The sequence below is a fragment of the Ixodes scapularis genome, unplaced genomic scaffold, assembly GCF_016920785.2.
Source record: "Ixodes scapularis isolate PalLabHiFi unplaced genomic scaffold, ASM1692078v2 PGA_scaffold2__306_contigs__length_199485367, whole genome shotgun sequence".
Taxonomy (NCBI): domain Eukaryota; kingdom Metazoa; phylum Arthropoda; class Arachnida; order Ixodida; family Ixodidae; genus Ixodes; species Ixodes scapularis.
The window spans coordinates 13,978,815-14,001,811 of NW_024609857.1; the positions used below are offsets into that span (position 1 = coordinate 13,978,815).

At 46.3% G+C, this 22,997-nt stretch overlaps 1 protein-coding gene across 1 annotated transcript in view; it reads right to left on the reverse strand.

Moving 5' to 3' along the window:
- Positions 1–16,484, reverse strand: part of LOC8023390 (protein prickle) — a 45,010-nt gene extending 28,526 nt beyond the window's left edge. Inside the window, exon 1 of the mRNA XM_040500101.2 lies at positions 16,242–16,484. The gene's annotated coding sequence lies outside the window, so the exon portion shown is untranslated. The remainder of the gene's footprint in view (positions 1–16,241) is intronic.
- Between the last annotated feature and the right edge of the window lie 6,513 nt (positions 16,485–22,997).

The following is a 22,997-nucleotide window of genomic DNA, read 5'->3' on the forward strand; positions in this document are numbered from 1 at the left end:
TGACCGGGAGCAAGAAAACAAGAGCATATAAAAAATAAGGGCACCGAAACAGTAAACAACTAAGCAAATAATAATGATCATAATAATAAAGAAGCGAGGCGCAAGGGCCATCATGCGAAGGCTCGAAGACCTCAAACTCGGTCGAAAACAACCGGAAATGATAAGAGAAAGCAAAGCAGACAAACAGACAAGCAAAAAAACAAGAGCAGAAAAGAAACCACAAATGAGAGTTGACTTCCGAGGAACAATTTTACGCTCCCGTGAACTCTGTGGGGAACTCTCTCTATCTCTGCAAGGGCGCGGTGATTCTCATTACACTATTGTTTTCTTTTTTTGTTCTTTCCGATAACTCGGTGCATGCGAGAGTCCTTTGAAATGCCAATAAATGAGGCAGGTCATCTAAAACAGAAATAAAAGCGTTCGACTTTTTTTTATAAGGGCACGACGTGTTATATTTTTCTTAGAGGAGGTAAGCGGTATGTTTACTGCAATGTTTCTTAAAATGTTTACGCAGTACGACCAGTATAATAATGAGTATAAATGGCGCTAAACAAGCGCAGTGGGGAATTGAGGCAGCGGGAATCCGAAAGCATGACGCACGCGCTAGGCACAGCTTTAGACAGGCGTCGGGGAAGCGCGTGCTCGTCTCGCACCCCGGAGGCACGGGTTCCACTCCCACCCAGACCAAAATGTTCGAATTTTTTTTTTTCAAAGCCACTCATTTACTTCGTTTACAGGAACCTCCCTGACAAATTTTTCGCAGCCAATGGGAATTCAGGTGCCGTTTCGCTGCTACAGACAATGCCCCGCCAATGGGAATTTAGTTGCCGTTTTGGCCGGCTTCGCTCAATGAGACAGTTAATTATTTCGCATTAAAATATAGCGTAGTCCTTTTCTATGCGCTGCGCTAAATCTACGTAAAAAGAAAAATGCAAACGCACGCTAAGCAAAATAAAATGGCTATAGGTTCTCAGCATAACGAAATAAGTCGAGCTTTAAGGTGTTTCAAGGGGATGAAGTAACTTTCTCTACTTGTTGCGGGATCTAAGTAGGGATCGTTCGATTACCCAAGGGTATGCGGGTTATGAATACAAAGCTAGAATAAAGAACCCGTAATTTAGTCTCGTATAATAAACATCTGCAGCAAACACACACAAAATATAACTGTCAATTTCTAAGAAAAAATTTGTCGGAGAAAACGAAGTGATGAAAGATTCGCCCTCCTTTTCCCCTCGTCTTCGACTCGGTAATTTTAAATAAATGAGAGAAAAAAAAGAGGAACGCTTGAAATGATTGGAAAACAACAACCATTCCAAAGAAGCGAAGCAACCCCCTTGCAGAGAGGAAGCATAAATTAATTTTACGCATTTCGCGCAATCTACGATTGGTACCCTAACGTGAACTCGGAGCGAGTCGAGACAGGTGGCGGGCTGCAGGACTCTTATCTCCCTTCGTCAATCGACGAGCAAGTTCGCTTAACCACTGAGCAGACATAACCTTACGGAGGGGTGGGAGAGGGGAGTCGGAATTTTTTAGATACCAGCAAGAACATGCTGGTTAACAAAAGATAAAATTAAAACTGTCGATGAAGAAGAAGCAGCTCCAGATAAATGAGACACAAACAAAAAATCTCCAAAATGCGCAAAAAAAAAAAAAGGATCTTTATATACAGGGTGTTTTTTTTTAGGCTTAACAGAATGTTTAAAAAGAAACTATGAAAGCTAGGTTAATGCGGTCTGCGCAGGTGAGTTATACGGCCAGGGGGACATAGTATGAGGGGCTAATTGTAACGATCAGTCGGCTAATTAGTTAAAACTCGTTAATTAAATTTTTAATTAATGAAAATAGACAGATAGTTCCAATTAGAAACTTGCTCAGCGTCATCGAAAACCACTAAATCAGTCATTTTCAGAAATACTTTGAGCGCGCGAGAAGCGTAGTAGTGCACTAAAGTTACCGCTCGTGGAGCAGGTACAAGGCTGGGGCTAGATAAGAGACGGAAAAATTGCGCGGGCGCCTTATCACAACCCCTAGCTTTGTACGTGCTCCACAAGTGGTAACTTTAGTGCACTACTACGCTTCTCACGCGCTCCAAGTCTTTCTGAAAATTACTGATTTAGGGGTTTTCGATGACGCCCAGCAAGTTTCTAATTGAAACTCTATGTCTATTTTCATTAAATAAAAAAGTTCATTAACGAATTTTAACTAATTAGCCGACTGATCGTTACGATTAGCCTCCTATATTATGTCCCCCTGGCCGTATAACTCACCTGCGCAGACCGCATTAATCTAGCTTTCATGGTTTTTGAAAAAAAAAAAAAAATCTGTTAAGCTTAAAAAAAAAAAAACACCCTGTATATATATATATATATATATATATATATATATATATATATATATATATATAAAGTAATTCCACTCGTTCTTTCTATCTTTTTATATATATATATATATATATATATATATATATATATATAAAGTAATTGTTCTTTCTATCTTTTTTTTTTTTTTGACTGGATTTAGGAAGGCAGGTTGTGCGATTTTGGGTTTCGCATGGGGTCATTGGCGGCGGGTAGGTGACCTTATAATCGAGCGCTAATTAATTGTGAGATGGGCAGCGGGCAACATCGTTTTGGGGAGAGGGGGAATGGATTGTACGCTCTTCGTACTCAGCCCTAGGGGAGTGGGAGGGGAAGGGGGGGGGGGGGGGGGTGGAGGGCACCGCCTGACAGGCGAAAGTGAACACAGGGCGGAGGAGCAAATACCGTCTAGAAGACAAGGCCTGCTGCAACCTTTCCCCCGCACACGTCACCACTAGTGGATCGACGCAGCGCCGCCCATACCTCGTGTCAGCATCATCGACAGCGCGTCTCGCAGCGCCTCACAACGAGCGCGATGCTAGCAGGTGGCGAGTTTCGCGTGTGCGCCGCTTGGGGCGGGTCGAGGATCGACTAGCAATGACGTCATAAGCGGGCCTTGTCTTCCAGCTGGTATTGGCGGAGCGGGGCTTGAGGGCAAAAGCGACAGATCCACGACGTAGACGAACGAAAACCGATAAGTAGAGCACAGAAGCGCGCGAGACACGGCGCAAGTACACGGAAGATATTCGCTCATGGTTACCGCGTGTTTATAGGTTGGCCGAAAACCATTCATTCTGTGGCGTTAAATTCGTACCATTATTAAAGAGGAAATTATTATTCGGGCAAGTTATGCATACAGCAAGGCGGTCCGTGGGCTGCTCTCACATTTATTCGACGAGTTTAAGAAAGCGTTTCCGTGTTGAATGTACTGAATGTTACTTATCCTCAACTAACTCAAAACTATAACGTAAAAAAAAAAAAAATTACGAAAATTGTTTTAAGTGGCACACACGATCCCCCGAAGGTCATTCCGGTGATATCCCACACCGCCTGGTGATAGTTACAAAAATGTTGTGGGGAAGTAAATTGGCTTACGAGGGCGAAAGGAGGGATCCTACTTTTGCTTTCGTTTTTTTATAGTTCTTAGGCTAGATGGCGCAAGCTACCGCCCGTTATAATTTATAAACGGTACATCCGTTGGCATCCATCCATCCATCCGCAGTTTTATAGCCACCGACAACTCAAGGAACGCTAGGGCGTGGCTCATAATGTTCACGCTTCGCGATTGGTTCTTCGGTGTTCGTAACGGTTAATGCCGCACTCTCATTGGCCAAGGAGGGATAATGAGGTGCTCAGAAAAGACACGGTGCTCAGTGCAAGCATGACAACGAGATTCTCTGGGAACAAGCCTCAAGCACGTTCCAAGCGTGCTTGTTTCATACATAAGCTTGTTCGGACATATCTGCACACAGTCTTTTGTACGATGTAACGGCAGTGCGACCGCGGCTTTCGGTTCATAGCCTGGACGCCCGCGATATTCGTAGCGATGCACGCCGAACTGCAGCGATGAATTACTCTTTGGTAGAGCAAAGCGCGTACCTCTACTCGTGGGTGAAAGCTCGAATAGAGCGGGAAGCTGCACTGCGCATTCCAACGCCAGAAAGTTCCGGTTCATGTTCTTTCGTCCGCTTCCAGATTCGAAGGAGAAAAAAATAATAATAATTCGGGCACCTATACGCGATGTACGGCGGCGACGCCTCGAAGATTCGGCGAGCATTCTTTCGCTGCGCGCTGCTTCGCCTCGCCTTGTCGGGTCCGGCGTCTCGGTCAAGGATCCTCGCACGGTTCATGGAGCACGCTGGCCCACCATGCATCACCGTTGATCACGCGAAGGCGGAAAAGCCGGGCGGCGCGGCAAGCGGCAGGATTCATCGACAAGCTTCGGTGCGTAAGCACAACTGCGCGCTGCAGGAGCTCCGATTAGGCCGCCATGATTCGTTTCAATCGACAATCGCTCTGAGGTCGAGGCTACGACGCGGAGATGCTTAACGCTGCCGGCGAGAAACCAACTTGGATTTCTCGTACCTCCTGGGGCGCCCAGAAGATGTGCCGTTGAAGACACGTGCAAACATTGCATCGATGCACGCGAGGAAAGTTGCATGTATGTACAGCATCTGGAGGCACTCCTTGGGAGAATAATCGTGCCACGGCAACTGGATCACTGTGCAACCGCTGTACACGATCCATAGGTCGTCCTCGTGCAGATCAAGCGCAAGTATACCACTCGTGCTACGGTGTGTTGCGAGCGTGTTCGTGTGAGGACATAAGCATGGAATTCTCGAGAGATCTCTTTCTTCTGCCCGGTCGTATACTGCAATGACTAAATTGCTTAAGCGTGAACCAGTGTCGCGATACCTCAAAGGCAGACCGACCTCCTTTCTTTGTCTGAACATTTGTTTATCTTCTGCTTTACCTATTTTCCGCTGCGTGAATCGCAAAAGGCCTCAACATGTCTGTGCTAATTGGTACACGCGGCCACAAGCTCCGAGACGCGAGTTTACGCTAGGGTGCCCTAATTTGCACAGTTTGCGCGAGTAAAACTACATGTGCACGTGGGTATCCTCTAGTTTGGCAGATGAAGGGTTTGAACGTAAAATTGTTGGCACTTGATAGATATCCCCACCGAAAAACCCAGTATAATGTTCCACAATCTGGATTATGGAACAGAAAATCTAGCTGGAATTTTTTATAGGTTTCCAGCTCCATAATCCAGATAGCGAAAAGTTATACTGGCTTTTTCGGTACGGATTGCTCACTTATTCAAGTTTTATTGGCCGCTCGTAGAAAGATGTACAGCCTGACAGGTACGACCGACGAAAGTATAATGACAGGAACCAAATTAAAACAACTTCCAGCGGCGAAAAAACCAAAACGTTTTTCAACCGTACTGTTACGTCCTATACATATGTGGCGACGATGGCGTCGATGACGTCAACTTGTGCACTTTCCCTTACATCTGCGCAATGTTGTCTGCTTCTTGTCTTTTCTTATTTTGTTTCTGGAACTTGTTAGATGGGTTGGTGGAACGTCCGCACAAAAATGAAAAAAATTCCAATTTCTTACGAGGAAAAAAAATTGAAATAATGCATGTCTTTAAGAGAGAGCCACACAGGTCCAAAAACCAAATCGAGTACGCAAAATGTCGCCAGCCCCCGGCAACCCGTAACAGTATTACGTATATGTTTGTATTAGCGATATGGTAACGTATTATTTGCAAGCCCCCGGCGCGCTCCATTTCTTTATAATTGCCGGCCCATAAAACAAGATGGACGCAAGTACTTCCCGCAGCCGCCGTGGTCAAGATTTACGACAAAATGAGGGAAAACGGACGTGCTCAGACATCTCGTCGGCAAGGTACTTGTTTGGGTCCCACACTCCTGCCAAGGGACGACCGCCCTACGTATGCTCCGCTCACCCCTTTGCTGACAGTACGCTGGAAGCTACACGTTCCCCAGACCAATCAGCCGCTTCCCATTCATCGCCTGACTCCGCTTTCTAGCTACGCGTGGATATATGTGCGGGAGCGCGATCACGTGGTGTAAAATCGACGAATGATTGGTCAGACGAGCATGTAGCTTCCACCGCACTGTCTAGCTCTGGGGCGGACGAAGTACGGTTGATGCGCTATAATTCCCAGATCGCTTCGTACGGCGGGGCGCTTAATGACGCAACGATCGGTCGAGAAATCGTCCCGAGGCAACGATTAACCTTTTAAGAAGACTGCACTGTATACGTTTACATCGCTTTCTATAGGTTGCATGTTTATATTGCGCTTTCTTCCTCGAGTCTTCGAATGGTGTTTCTTCTCTAGGGAATCATTCGGGCTCATCTAAACGGGTCGCTACAAAAACAACTTGGGCGCTAAAATCGGGCGCAAGTATGGCGCTTGACCGACGCGAACCCTGCTTGAAGGTATAATGCAAAAAAATGCAAAGGTGCAAGCGAGCTGGACAAGAACGATGAAAATAAACCCTGGAGAAGGGGAACAAGAGGGACAAAGGACAAATATAAAACTCCAAACACAGCTAGGTGGCTGGTGAGCGACCGAAAAAATCCGCCTGGTCCGGGTATCGAACCCGGGTTCGATACCCGGACCAGGCGGATTTTTTCGGTCGTTCACTAGCCACCTAGCTGTGTTTGGAGTTTTATGTTTTTCCATTGTCCCCTTGTTCCCCTTCTCCAGGGTTTATTTTCCTCCTGCTTAAAGGATCGCAAAGTCACCTGCGGACACGCTGTCCAACTTCATTCGCCATTTCCAATTTTTGGGTTCAACGAGATCGTTTAGTGGCATCATATCGCATGCTCCAGAAGGAAACCGGAATATCGGATGTACCGTCGAAACTTTATATTCTTCGATTTGCATTCTCGTCGACATCAAGTGCCGGTTCATTTTTGGCTCGGATAATAACAGCTGACATTGGAAGAAATCGCGCACCAGCCGATTCTCCTTTTATCACTGCGGAGACTCAAACTGGCACAGCCAATTATGACGCAAAGGAACGTTGCCTGAGCCGGAAAATAGTGGCGCGTGCATCTTTATGACCCTAAAGCAATTGCTCACTAACGTGTACTCTCGCAATTTCGTTCCCAAACTAAATTATTAAAAAAAAATTACGTAGTTTACAATGGTATAGGACCAACGTGTTCTTATTGTGTGCGTGGTGTCATTCTTTGTCCTATCCGCTAAAGTCTGCTTACATTTTCCAAAAATTCTCACTACGATGGAGAAATAAATTTACACCAAAATTGGCTTTTCCTCTATCTTCCCAAGCGCCCAAAGAAAAGAAAAAAAGAATTAACATAACGTGACGTGAAGGTGGGGAGGAAGACGAGGGGGGAAGGGGGGTATTTTGACAATTTCTTGTTCGGAGCGTAGCATAGAAAGAGAACGCGATTCTCTTTTCATTTGCTTAAGAGACTCGGACGAATTTTTATTAGGTAAATATTTTCTGGAGTGTCTCCGACTCGTTATAATAAACAAAATAGCGCAACTATATCTGCATGACAAACGAATCTTTCTCTATAACACTTAATAGGATGAATGAACTTGAATGCCTGAACTTATCCTAATACCCCATGCCCTTGTATAGAACTTCTTATTTTTTTTTTCTGACCTCTGTTTCCTCTTGTTTAGAACCGCTGGAAATAGTATTTAATTTATTTATTTATGAGGACTTTTTCGTTACCCTGTTCCTCATTCCTAAATAAACAGAATCAATTTCCAAAGGCGCTTCTCGCGTTACTGCAAAACTTTAGGAACAAGCACAGGTGGAAAGACATTCAAAAAATCTACGCCTGAAAACAAGGCTACCTTTTTGTTTGCTTGCTGTCGTCGTGGTCGGTAGACCGCCCGACTCGACGTCGTTGCAGACAGGCCCAAACGCAAGACATTTTCTTAGCAGCCCTTCCAAATCACCTTGTGCGTGAAGCGCTTTCGTTTCGGAGCGTTAGCCTTCACTGCGCGAACGAGGCCAAACACCGAAGCGAACAAACATGGCGGTTGAAGCACACCGTAAAGGGCGTGCACCGACTTTCCTTCCCGGCCCAACGATCGGATGCAACCGCGCCACTTACCTTCCAAAACGTTAAAGTAGAAAAAAGAAAAAAGAAAAGGCGCGCCAGCCAAGACGGTGTTCGTCAACGGAAGTCGGGCGGTGGTGGCGGTGGCGGTCGCGGCTGATGGTTGCATGAGAGCCCGCCACCGCTCCCTACTTTAATGGTTGGCGGGGTCGTCGTCAGGGGACGCGACGCTCGGAGCCATTGTTGCCAGCACACGCGTGGTGGTCGAGACAAGAACGCGCCCGCTTTTGTGTTGCCGTGCTTAGTTTTCAAGCCGGGAACTGTTATTGCAGTTTAGATTCCCCTCCCTCTCCAGGGCGTCTTGCGTGAAAGAAGTGTCCGACTCGAGACATGCCACCAGAGATGCTAAAAGCCACCTGCCCCCGGGGATCGGAATGGTTCAGCCCGAGATGGTGGGAGCACCTGCTCTTGCCGCGGAGATGTAAAGAAAAGAACGGTGTAGAAAACCTTGCTGCATTAAAAGCGAGCGCTGACATACTCAAACCTTTCAATATTTTGACCACCTTTTTTGTTTTGTTTACATAATGATTGCAATTAAAAAGAAAAAAAAGAAACAAATCAGCTAAGGTTTCTTTTTGTGAACACGTGTCGGTGAGTTTTGTGCCCGAATTTAATACGTATAGTTTTGAAGATGCTATAGCATGAATATTGAAGTGCGCACAGACCAACCCCAGTAATATATTGTAAAAATAAATCTAGAAGGTAAATGGCAGGCAAGCCCATCTAGCATTGTTACATGATCCTAAAGAACGCGTTCATGCACCGTCGCATACTTCCCGAAGCCGAGCTTCTCCACATTACACGCCTTATTCTCTCTAGCAGTTATTCGCTTGGCGGCATCTTCTGAGTGGTTCTTGATTCCGTGGAAAATTCTCACCATGCCCCCTACAAGCCATAATGTATAAAAAAACAACTTTAAATTACTGTTTGATTTTTCGTGAAGAAATCGGTTTTGGGGGACCTACGTACACCAAACCAGTAAAGGGTGTCTGACACGCCTCAGCGAAAGACTTAAGATTCGTTTCTACTACCCGGGAATCTTTTGTGACGTGCAACCGAAAGCTCAGCTACGCGCCACCTCCTCAATATAGGACTTTGCCGAATTGCGTGTATACCTTTTCAGGTACTCTAGCACTTTATTCTGTGCTTATTTCATAATGTTCATGCTAAAATCTGGTATATTGCAAGGAAGTGAATTGTGATGACTGTGGGCCCGGCAAAGCGATCACACGGGTGGATAGCATCATAGCATATTCTCCACCGACTCTAAGAGGGCTCGCCAATCACGTTTGCTACAATCTAGAAATTTATGCATTAAGTACAGAGCAGTAACGAAGTGATAGAAGTTTACACATAAAAAACCCTGACGCTGTTTTTTTTTGTTTTTTTTAGTATGTTTTACGGTGGAATACGTGATGGCTGCAAGGAGGACGTGATGGATGCAAGGAGGACTAATACCGTTAGGCGGAACAGTCGCAGAGGTCTGAAACCAAAGACGTGCGTGAAAATTGCCTCGTAAGCTGTGTCGTCGGAACGGCGAACAATGAGCGATGAGACAATATTAAAAGGAGGAACCGACGCAGAGCCCGTTTTCTATAATAGAAATAGAAGAACGTAAAAAAAAGACAGGAGCGATGATGGATCAGTGGTCATAACGGAAGCTGTGCCCATAAGCCGTAACGAGGTATAGGTACGTGATGTCATCCTCGGTTGGATTCCCATGATGGGGCATTTAAGCTTTACTGGGCTCTCAGTTGCTAGCCCGGCGAGTTCGACTTTCTCGCAATGCTCCGCGCTAGTGCGGGGAAGTGTAGCGACGGTACAGTCTGGTGCCTCCCCTGAATGTGCCCAGAAGCGATATTTTTAATGACGCATAAATAGTACTTTCTGGACCGATATATTTCGTTAAAATAAATCAAACCCTTCTATTATTAATTGGAACATCATGATGTGCGCCAGCGACGCGCTATGTGTGTTACACGTCGCGGGACCAAGTTACTATCAATATCGCACAGCTCTTGCCCCCTAATATTCCACGTCGCACGCAAACACCGCTTAATTCTCTTTAAACACCATCATGAAAGTGTATACAAGTGGTGTCCGGCTGTGTGGTTGCGGATACCGCGGTCGTGCTGTTTCTCTGATCATTTACCAGATGGGCGGGGAAGCGTCTAGAATCCTTTAAAAGGATTCGTCGAAGTTCCTTAAAATAACGAGCTCAACGAGAACATGTATGCTAACATCGTAGTCCACAGCCTTTACCCGATGTGCGCTGGATTAGCAGATATAAAAAAACTATAACACGCGCCGAAAAGCATTTTTTTAAATTATTATCGTCTAATGGCGGCTAGAAAGCTTGTTTTAGGCACGCCAACGTGCCAAATGTTTGGCGCCTGCAAGAAGCGTGCCCTCGCTCGCACCCTCTCCCAATCAATTTCGACGCTCGATCGACTTGCCCGACGTGCTCTCCCTCGCATATCAACGACGTTCCGATCCATCTAAAGCACCGGGACCTCGGCTACCGCGCGCGACTCTTTTCAAGGAACCGTGCGCACGCCTGCGTATACCGCGCGCGCTCTCGCTCATTTCTCGCTTTTGCCGAACCGAAAGTCATTTCCAAGCCATCCATCTTTTCCAGTGAGAGCTGACGGCGCGAGGTACAGCTTCAAGGTCCTCCTTCCGCCTCAACGCCTCAAACGGCGGTGGTCTTTTCCCGTCACGTTCCTGAGAAAGAAGCGATGACCTCATTGTGCGGTAAGGTATTGAACCGCAATCTTCGCAGTCAGGCGGGATCTTCTGATGCAAGGAGCGGAAAAGTTCCCACGTTCATTGACTATTATAATGATGTGAACACAGCACGGCACTTGTTTCGTTTTTCTTTTTACTCCCGCGCATCTCAGTATCACTAAGCAACCAATCAGATCGCGGCTTTTGTTAATACTTCGTCCGAGTAAAATGCAGTAAAGCGCCGATGTCGTGTTCGCGCTAACAGGGTTGCGCAGTGTGTACTATACATGCTGTGCGAAGAAAAGAATCGGTGTGTTTTCGTCTTCGCTTGCTATAGTGAGTATTTTGCGCTGAGCTTATGCATAGCGCCTCTAAGGAATGAAACAGAAAGGCCCGCGTGAGAGTTGGGAACGAATCTAGGAACGAATGTAGGGAAGTCGAAGATCGCCGGAGTCAGTTGATTCATGTTCGGCTAGACCGATGACATGAGTTGCATCGACGCGAGAAATTTCTCCTCGCAGACCTTGCACTTTTGACGTGTATGTTGATAAAAAAACTACGGATAGCAAATGAATGGTAGCTCGTCTAACATAACAGTGTGGTATGGCCATTGAAAGATAGCCGTACAGAACAAGACCTTAGAAAGAAAAGGTACACCAAATTATTATCTCTAGGGCTAACCCTTACGCAAAATAATAATGGCATTAAATAGATTCGCGCGCTAAAATTTTCAGATAACAATGAAGCGTAAAAAAAGCGATCAATGATTTCACATGTACATAAGAAACATGCCCCTCTCAGCTTTGGTTTGGATGAGCAACTATTGCACTGGCGCGTTTGTACGAGGGTAGATTGAAAAGTTTACGGAATGAAAATGAAAATAATATAAATCTAATTGAAGCCTTTACTTTATTGTTTGACATAATTCCCCCGAAGCGCGACAAACTTGGTCCAGCGTTTCTCCAGCTTTTCAATTCCCTCCCGAAAGTAACTTTCTTCAAGATCCCCAAAATAACTGTTTCACTGCCTCCATAACCTCTTCATTCGACAGAAATCTCTTTCCAGCCAGGAAGGTTTTGAGCTTCTAGAATAGGCGGAAATTCGAGGGAGTCAAAGCAGGTGAATACGGTGGTTGCGGAAGGATTTCGAACTTCAGTTCTGTCAGTTTTTGCTGAGTGACTGCACCTGAATGGGCGGGTGCATTGTCGCGGTGAAACAACACCTGTTTCTTTCCCATTCCTGGGCGTTTTTCTTGAATTACTTGTTTCAGCTTATCCAGAAGTGTTATGTATAGCTTGTACAAAAGGCCAGCAATAGTCTTTTTTCCCTTTTTCAGGCAAAGTTCCTTTGGCGCATAAAAAAAACTGATGCCATCACCTTGCCAGCCGACTGAATGAATGGTCTTCGCCTTCTTCGGTGCCGATTCACCCGCGGCCCAGTCGATTGTTTCGATTGGCGTTTTGTTTTTGGCATGAAATGGTGGACCCAGGTCTCGTACCTAGTTACAAATCGTCGCTTGAAATCCGTTGGATTTGCCTGAAACACTTGCAAATTGTCAGCTGAAGTTCTTGCTCGAATGAAGTTTTGCTCCGGATGGAGCAAGGTGGTGCACCCATCTTGCAGAATGTTTTTTTTTTTTTGACCCCAAGTAAAATATGAACAACTCGTTCAGAAGAGATGCCCGCAGCTTCCTCAATTTCACTCACTTTTATGCGGCGGTCTTCCAAAACCAAGTCATGAGTTTTTTGCACAATTTCTGGTCTGGTAGCTGTTTTTAGACGTCCTGAACGTGGTTCATCACTTGTGTCCGTACGACCACGCTGGAATTCGGAAACCCAAAAACCTCACAGTAACAAACAAAGGTGATGAGTTTTTAAGAATTGCATTCAACCTGGATTTGATTTCCGCCGCAGGTTTTCACTCCAAATTGAAAAACAAAAAAATTGATGACCGCTCATATTTCGTTTCTATCCATCATTGAAAATGTTCATGGTTGCTCAACTAGCATGCTTGTCCAAGCCAGAGTTTTTGAGATATCAATTCGACATTTACGCTCATGTCATACGGAACGGTTGCCAACACAGCGACGTAAAGATAGTTTGAAGGAAAAAACCCTCCAGCGGCGGTTTCGGAAACTTCTGTCTAACCTGGTAGTGACATGAAATCCACTTTTATATGCTTACTGTTCGCAACACATAGGATATGTATGGCTAAGGATTTCATTGGAAAAAGCTGTAGTTTTGAAGAGAAGAGAAATACCATTTTAAACAACACGCGCGTCACTGGGCAAGGTCCTCGAAATCCAGTACAAGCAGCTCACTTTCCTTTTTTTTTCTTTTCAATTCAGAGTGCGACGCTGGAGATCTGTAAACTTGTGAGCCATATTGTGAGAGTGCATTGAATACGCTGTGAACACTCCGTGTGTACATTGTAAGGATTGAATCACCACTAATTCCCATTAACATCATTCGATAACACAGCGGATGTTTCCCTATAATGAAGCAGCTTGATTCCAGAGCAAGCCCCGCGTCTTTGTTAACTCACCCTCCTAATAAAAATAACAAAAATGTTATTGGTATCGCTTAGAAAAAGTGTTATTATTAGCACACACACATAAACACACACAAATGCAATAAGTAGTGCTGAAAGTTCAATCGGTCTGCTCAGGTTAAACAAATTGCTTAACAAGTAACGAGTAATGCCACCCCCCTCCCCCCTCCCCCTCCCCCCCTCCCCTCCCCCCCCCCCCCCCCGCACACACACACACAAATCTACAATGTCCGGAAGACAGGTCAAAAATACTTCCTCCCCTGCACGAGCAAGAGCGCCACCCGAAACTACGAGCCTGCAATGCATGCAATCTGTATATATAGTCTCCTGGAGCTGCGTCCTTCATGCGATATAGTATATGCATTCTTTCGACGTTAACTATAAAATATCCGGTATCCAAATTCTAGAACCCGACGTTGCCGTGATGCCCCCGAACCGAAACCAAAGAGACATCGCCCGGGATAACGCCTCTGCGCTCTCCCGCGCGGCAGGCACTGCCGACGGCGGCGTCCGTGGACTCGGAACGTTGGGAAACCGGTTGAATCAACTTTCGCCTCCCGAGAAACCTTTTGCGCAGCGCGAGTGTGTGCCCGAGGCATCCATTGTCCCGGACAGCTCCAAGGATCAAGTGCGTGTGCCCGGAGAGCAAAGCGTGGGCCCCGGGAAAACAAACCGCCTACCGCTATACCGCAGAGCGATACACACGCTGAGTGGTGTGCACAGCAAGGTGGAAATGATCGCTCGCTTCGATGGCTTCGACGTGTACCGAGGATATTAAGTGGAGACGGATACGACAGTGCCGAGGCAGCCATATTATGTATGCGAGTTTTCGTTCTTATTCTCACCGACAGCTGCAGAAACGCCGGGCGTTGCTTATTATATTAACGCTGCTTTCTTCGTTATTTGTTCTTGGTCGTTTCGCTAATATTACCATATCATTGGCTGAGGAGCGATAACAAGATGGTCAGCTGACTCGGCGCATTCAGGATTTTTTTCAGCTGACTATTAATGCGAAAGCCTTAACTGCTAATTCAGCGAAGCCGGCGTTGTCTGTAGCAGCAAAAAACGGCACCTAAATTTCCATTGGCTAAGCGAAAGAGCACCTAAATTATTCCCATTGGACAGAAGCACAGCAACGCAGATACTTCGTCACGGATGCCGGCGGGGGGCTCAAGGTCAAAGCGGACGCGCCTCGGAAATAAAACACCAAGAAAAGCAGAGCAACGCAGATGCATCGTCACGGAAGCCGTGGAGCCGGCGGGGTTCGCCACGCCTGCGCAGTGGGGGAGCGCGATGTCACCGCCGGAGCGCCATGTGCGATAGGAAGACGGGGCGCGCCTCTTGTAGGAATGCGCTGCGTGTAAGAATGGTTTCGCATTCCTACACGTAAGTAGTCTTAAGTGTTTCGCTTTAAGCTAAACAACGATGAACATAGCTCGCTCAGTCCGCTGTCATTATTCCCGCTGGCATGTCAGAATATATATATATATATAATATTAGATAGTACGAGTAACTATGAGACCTGCCCATCGGTTCCGTCAGTTAGTAATGAAACAATGAGCCACGTTTCTTGGCATGCGCATGATGCCCCGTTCATGCAGAGCTGTACAGAAATCTGTTCTGTAAAGCCGGGGTTACACTGCCTATTCATCACACAAAAGAGAGTCTGCAAATACAAGTCACCGTAATATCCATAGTTAGAATGCCGCGTGTCAACTATTTTTTTTAATTTAATTACCATGCGGCATTCGAAGCACAGATCTCGTGGTGACTTAAGTTCGAATCTGTTCGCAGACTGTCTTTTGTATGATGCGACCCCGGCTTAATGTTTTGAACTAGTTTTATGATAATTTTTTAACGTATAGTTTCGGGTGTTTTTATATGGAAAAAATGCCGGTGCTCATGGTATTTGGTGTGTATGCCACAGAAGCAGAAATCAAGAAGACAAGAACTCGAAGGTCTTTGCAAGAGATCTTGAAAGTATAAACCGCGTGGCTGATTAATGAGAGGGGAGAAAAATCGAACGTAAATTCTGAAGAATTCTAAAACGTTATTCTTAAGAAGACATTATCAACCTGTGGAGAAGTATGCATGCACTATACCGACACGAAATGTTAAGTCACGAAATTCCCAAGCACCTGACGCGCTTCCTTTCGAATTTACTTTATCGAAAAAAGAAGATAACACGGTTTTCTTAAAAGAAAATTAAAATTTCTTAAGATTTGTTTTTTGGCAAACGTGAAAAATGACTTGGAGATAATTGAAAATTGATCTTTTTTACCTCTTCCTAGAAAAAACAGACGTGTCACTTAATTGAAACAAAACCGCAGAATATCGCTACGCGAATTCGAAACTTCAAAGAAAAACGCGAAGCTAAAAGACCCACTTAGCTTAAAAACGTCACTCGCAGAGAACTTCATTCGCATCTTAAATCTACGAACAATCAATTGGTGAAAGAATCTAATAAAAAATAATTTTCGTAATTTGACGTGGTCTCCTACAAGAAAACATTCGAAATATGCAGATGACCGTACTAATCGAAAGGGACAAATGTTACAAAGCCGCAGAATCCTACTCAATCATTATGGCTTATTAATCTGCATACTTCAACTAATACTACAGAAGATGCGCAATAGTGTTTGAAATCCTCACACGGCAAGGAGTGAAAATTCCAAGTACACTTCATACTGGACGGTTTTGCGCCTCAGCAAAAGTTAGGGCCGGGGGGAGAGAGAGATGGGCAGAAGCCTTTGTATTGACTGCAACACACACACTTCAAACCTTCGTGTGAATCAGCGTCCCGAAATCCTCGCATCTTTTTCCTTTTATCTTTTCGCCGTGGGTGGGCGTTCTTTCGGGTTTTCAAACGCTTTTCGAGCCAGGCACTCCGTTGTACCGAGTCATGAGGTGCGTCTATGGCCCGGCAGTCAATTCCACACAGTTGAGGCACGCGCGGACACGCACCTGTTCGGGCTTGAGACCCGGAGGTACCCAGGTGTACTCCTCGAGCGCGCAGCCGCTGTCGTCGTCCGAGTGGGACTGCCGCTGGGCGGCCTCGTTGCCGCTGTTCCCGCCCGTGTGGTTCGGGTGCTGGGACGGGAAGGGCGGCGGCGTGGCCTTCTGCAGCAGCCGGTCCACTTCCGCCTGGTTGGCCGCCAGGGGTCCGTCCTGGTGCTCCTCGCGGGGACACTTGCAGTTCCGGCATACTTTCCTGCGACCGCACAGAGACAAAACAACCGACCTGAGAAACCAGAAACCTCTGGAGTTTGAGAGATTGTCTACCTATTACCTGTCCCTGACAGGATGACAAGGGCACTTTCTTGAATGCACAAAGACCGAGAAAAAAAAGCCAGCAGCCTCTGGAGTTTCTGAGGTGGTCGCTTTCATACCGTAGCCACAGACAGGATGGGAACAACAGGGAGGTCTTTTTGTTGTCCCGTCCCTAGCGCGAGCGTCCTATACCTTCGATCTTCGACAACATTTGCGCATTTCCTCAGCTTCCAGTGCGCACGCGCGCAGCCAAAGGACGGTAGGTAACGAGCGCGTGCAGGAGGCCGTGTATCTGAAAGAGGTGCCCTGCCTTTCTCATTCTGCCACTGACTATATTTGTTCTCAGCCTATACTAGAAACAAGAAATGAACCCGCGATACTATCCCGTCTTGAGTGATATTTCTGTTCAGTCATACTTCACGCGCAGAAACACGTTGAGTGGAAGTTCTGCTTTGGTCGGATGCCTCTTCAGTATTCAGCAGTTCAGCTCTGGTTCTGGCTCTCCAGATTCCAGTTCCTTTCGAAGGTTACACACCCGGTCTAGTGACGTCACGGAGTAGCTATGTTGTATCAATAGACATCGAAGTATTGGATGCAATAAACGGATAAAGCCGAAACAAAGATCAATAGAAAAAATAAAAAAAGAACACCTGAGATCGGCAGCCTCCGATAGCACACTGTCGGCCTCCGACGCATTTTCGCCGATGTCGATGTCGCGGAGCACCCACGTAGAGAACGTGGTAGGGGACACAACGCACACGGGACTCGCGGCAGAGTGCGAACACATGTAAGTACGGCGCCGAGTCAACGTACACAATGTGGGGAGGGAGATGCTCGACAGAAAAGCCTCTCGGATAACTAGACCGCGAGTTATGTAGCTGACACGTGACCCCGGGTCACGTGCCGGGTGTCCCCCGCGCGATCTAGTTAATGCGTCCCGCTTTAGCGGACACTTCGCAAGACGGCAAGGAGAAAATGTTCGTGTTTTCGTAGCTGTTGTGCAGGTTTTTTCGGTAAAGCCGGTTTTGAAACAAGTTCACCGTCCGCACCAAAAGAGACTGTGGACTCTATTAAGGCACGCGTTGCTGCGGCACTCTTTATAAACGAAGCAAAACGGTCAACATAGTGTGCGCGTCTGTAACGTCCAGGGGAAACGCAAAGTACCTTCGAGCGAACCATAATGCAGGTTGAGCCAGCAACCCTTCTATAGGCTTTGACCTTTCGCGGGTATGTACACCGCAAGCACGACTCACTAAACCGATCCCGTTCATTTCAGGCAATGCATTCGACGACCGTAACTTTTGCTTGTGTATGCGGAACGTATCATGGTTAAGAATAAAGTGCAGAATGTGCCCAAGTGACTGAGAGCGTAAAGCGGCGCTGGTCACACCGCCAATGTACACCATACAAAAGACAGCCTGTCGACACTGTCTGGGGCGTATTTCTTCATCGTATGACGGTCAGATTGGTCATGCAAAAGCTGTCTGCAGACATGTTCACATCATGTGCATGAAGAAAACATGCTTCTTCGAAGCATGTTTTCTTCAGATATTTGCGTAATCATGTCAACAGTGAACTGCGTGTGGTTTGTAATCTACAGGGGAGGCTCAGCGAATGACAAAACTAAAAATACGTTTATATATATAAAAAAAATGCGTTGTGACATTGAGCATGGCGTTTTATGTGCTTACGTCACGCCGAGTGTCACACAGCGCAGGCCTTTCTTGGTATGTCTAAAAGCATTTCCAGGCCTGTCATTAACCGAACTTCGTCTGTAGATTGCAGCGATTTGCTCTCCCGAGTGGTTTGCGGGAAAGTAGACGCAGTGGAATTTTGTTGAACAAGCCACAGACGAAACAACAGATGCACTTCCGTAGTTGTTCTCTACGTAAAGGGGGTGGTTTGTATCGGTGCATTTCTTGCGTGATTTTTTTTATTATTATTCAATTGGCGTCCACGCCAACAGGCGTGGACGCCAATTACACGCGGTACACGCGCTACGGCACGTCCGTACTCGGCGTTCACAAAGGCATAAGCAGGCTCATGGGAACATCACGGAGTCACCCGGGGAGGCACCCGTGTATAATCGCGAAATTGTGAATTAAGGACGCCTTCCCCGCGTCTTCCTCCGACTAGCCGCCGCCGATCCCAATTGCCAGGTTGCCCTTACACGCGTCTTCTCGGCGCGACTGCATGCCACTCGCGATGAATAATTCATGGCCGCACACACAAACGCCCAGGCTTCCCCGCGGGAGATCGCATCCGCCAGTGAGCGAGGCACGGCGTGCCGTCGTCGACCAACTGCTGCTGCTGCCGGTGCCGCCCGTGCGTTGTTTACCTCTGGAGTTTGTTTGCTCGTTTGTTCGTTGTCGTTTGTCGTTTATCGGGACCATCGCGTTTGGCGATAAAATTAGACGGGGACGGAACCAGGACGGGTGACTGCCTGTTTAGCATTTTACGGTCCTGATAGAAGTATCAACGGGGGTCGCTCGCTCCCGCTGGTGCCGTAAATGGGGAAACTAGGGGCTCCGAGCACTCGCGGAGGACCGAACTCCTGCGCACGGCTATTACCTGTCGATAGATAGGTTTTGGCTTGGAAATTTGGGACTGGCGCCGAGGCAGCGGTGCTCGGGCGTCTCGCTACGCTGCAATGCCTCGATGGCAACACGTCAGGCCATGATCTAGACTTCATAGAGGAATGTAAAATAACAACTCGCCATGACACACAAACGAGTGAAACTCTCCGTTTTTTCTCTCCATTGCTGCCATACTCCACGAACGTTTCATGGAGAGTGTTGAAGTCATTTCGTTCGTAAGCAGCGTCGCAAAAAAGATTTTCAGTCATTTTTTTTTTTGCCTTCAAATGCTTACTGCTTCTTTTTTTCTTTTTTTTTTTTTAGAAGGCAAGTAACCCTTTTCATGTACTGACGGTAACTGTAAGTACCTTGTTGTTTGCGACAGACGAACAATCTTAGCTACACTTTTCCGCGTCTCGGAGGTGTTATGTAGCCTGAGATAGGTAAATAACAAGACATCGTTTTCGAGCTTCTGGCTCGGTCGGTTTTTAACTCAAGAGACCCGCCCCCAGCTCTCGTGACAAAACATGGCCGCGCTCTTATGTCCGGTGTGCCGACCGGTTGTTGGAAGTTACACCACAGAAAGCATTTTGAGTGTTCCCTACTTTGTGTCCTTTAATGTTCACGAATGTTGTTTCCAAGCCACCATGCCCCTTACATAAGAGCTGATATATTCAATAAGCGCGGGAACTAAGGTTAAAATGTCTTATTGTTTCACCCGTTCTAGTCTTATTCCTCAGTCTCATTGCCAGACTAAACGTATACCTACCACATAGGTGCCTCTTCCATAGTTCAATAAGCCAACGACACGCGCAGAGTTGCCGAAACGTATTTTCAAGGATAGCAACTCTAGCTATCCTTAAGTATAGGAGGTGCCTATAGACATATACCTAAGTATCGGTACGTTTAAAATGGCCATTCAATATAAGTGTTAGGATGGGGTTATCTGGACATTGTGTCACACGATACTTTTCCTTTGCTTCAATTCTATACTCGGCGTCAACTATCTTCTGCAACGTTGTCGAGGCGATACCTTCCGCAGTGCTACGACTTAGTCTAAAGTAGTTGCGCGAAAGCTTGCGAATGAGACGTAAAACGAAGACTCGTACTCTCGTAGCAGTACGGGCTGCAGCACTAAGGAAGCTACGCTACGCTTTGACAATGCAGCAGAACACCTCGTCACACGCTATCTCCTCGTACTCGGCGGACACCTGCTGTCGGCAAGTGGTATGCTACGAAGAGTGAAGACACCTTATGGCCTTCTTTTCAGAAAGACTGCATCCAGTTCCGAGATTCGGAAGCAGCTGTTCGCGTGCGTCCCGCAGAAAACAGGAACGTTGGCCGGAGAAGGTCCAGCTGGTAAGCAAGAGGGGTGAAATAGGACAACGTCCCCTTCTTTCGTGCGCGACCGAACGAGCGGAAAACCGGCGGTTAATAGTGCCAGCGCACTTGCTTCCTCAGTTAATCGCTCGCGTGCAACATGCTGACCCGTGCCGACCCCGACTCCTCTCGCTGCGGCGTCTTTAGCCGAGGCAGCGCCGCAGCGTAAATAGAATCGTCGTGTGAATAGCAGATGAGGCCGGTTTTCACGCCTTCCCTTTCGTTCGGAGCATTTAGCTTCGCAACTAATTTCGTTGGGGCTCTTTTTTATTTATTTGCGCTTATTGGGGTACGGTGGTGAAGGGAGTGAATGAGAAATAATAGCATTTGGAGTGCGGCAGCTGGAATGCGCGAGTCGTGTCTTATCTGAAAGCCGTTGCGACAACAGACGGTACGTTACGCGGTCAGTATACTGCGGCGTTCGTTACTTTGTTAGTTACTGTGAGGGGTCACGCTCCGAAAGAGCTCGTCGCGGGTTCTTGGGCGCAGCTTCCGCACCTGTCGAATGTTTAGTCTGAGCGTGCTGTATACGAAATAGTGCGTCTATACGTGTAATGCACCGTCTCGTTCGCGAATGACACCCTTTACCCCGTTGTTTTCTTGTTTTTTTTTGGGGGGCTTTAGGCGACAATGTCGAGCGCGAGAAAACCAAGTGGGCGACTTAGTGTTAATAACGCTTGGTCGCCTTCAACTACCTTCAATTATCAGAGCAAAACGGCTTCCGATTGAGCGCTATTCGGTTTTCACGCCTATTGCCCTCACCATCGTGTCTAATTAGCCGAAAACACGCCAGCTTGCCAAAGCCTAGGCGCCTATCCCTTTGAAAGATTTGCCCGATAACCGGCTTTTTACTCTCGAGCTTATTCAACGAGTGGGCGAAAAAAAAATAACAGAGGCGCTATCTCTCTTTTGATTTCTAAACGAGCGCTAATTTCGTGTCAATATGCGTTTGCGTGCGCACGCCTGAAGACGTTGTCCTTGTGAACAAGAGGGGATTTGCGATAAAGATAACATCTCTTAATAAAAGAGCAGAAACCGTCCCACGACAGTTCTTGTGTGCTCGTCATTTGAAGTTTGCATGGACGAAGCTATACTAATCTATACTCCGTGTACAGCTGAGCTGACAAGGTGGTGGAAGCTACATGCTTGCTGGACCAATCAATAGTCGGTCTTGGACCACGTGATCACGCCCTTCGCAGATACGTGGCACGTTCTTTAGATTACATAGCATACTGAGATTCGTCTTTCGCTGACGTCTTCCTATTGTTTGCCTCGATTGGCTTTTTTTTTTTTTGTGTTCGGCAGGAAAGTAAATTCACAAGAGTATTTTTTTAATTTTTTTATTGCAGGATTCATCACCCTCCCAGTTTAGCGGCGAACGGACTAGTATAGCGACGATATAGACATGAGTTTCTGTATAAAATGTTTCGCACCTGAAAATATAAATTAGCGCAAAAGTTGCTCACTTAGCTACAGGTAAGTTGTTTGTACGCGGAGATAACTGGACGTAAACTATTCGCACAAATTCGGAGAAGAGTAAAAGTATTTACTATTGGTCTCTAAACTCTTCCCCACGACTATCTAAAAAAAAAAAAAAAAAACTACAACTTTAAGCAGGCGAGTTCTCGAGAGCTTCTGAATTTTTTTTTTCTCTAAAATACAGTCCACAGATTTCTTGGAAAGGTAATAAACTATGCTTCGTTTAAAATTTATTCGACGATATTTTGTTCTTAATGTAATTGTCAAAAGCGTGGCAGTGTCTATCCGATAGCTGGAACCACTGCAAAAATTTCCGCTCTCGTTTACTTGCCACGGGGGACAAAATGGTGGCTGTGCCACCTTTCTATACTTGTTCGGAGGTAGGCAAAAGAATGATCTGCGTGCTCACTTCAACAAACTGTCACAAAAGAAACGGAGGCGCACTTGTCAACGCCAGCACGCGGAATATATAAATTAAGAACGCCTACAAACTTAAAAAAAAAAAAAAACGTACGATTAATTTCGTAAGTGCTAAACGAAATGTACAAAAAAAATGCTGCAAAAAAAAAAAAAATCCGTTCCGTACTTGTTACATATTAAGCAACCATAATATGCAAGAAAAAAAAAAACGGAAAAAAAAAACGAGAACACCAACAACAACAAAAAAAGAGCAAGAAAATATAGGGAAATGAAGTGGCAGTACACGTACAATTTGGGTCGGCGCCACAAAGTTCGGCCGTCCTATGCACCGAAGGAGAATGTATTTTCCTCCCATTAATCAAAGGCATTTTCGACGCAATTCCTGCCCCTCTCTACCAACGGCCGCGAACCGAAGCTTTTCCAGCAATGGAAACACCCTCCCCGCCTGAGAGGAGGTAATTACTGTACTGCGCTCCCCACTAGTTGCAACTTCTCAAAATTGAGTCAGCCATCGCGCTTACCATTTTCTAAACGTTGTCTTCCATTATTATTTTTTTTTTATCTGCTAGCATCATTTTTTAAAGGCGTGGAAATG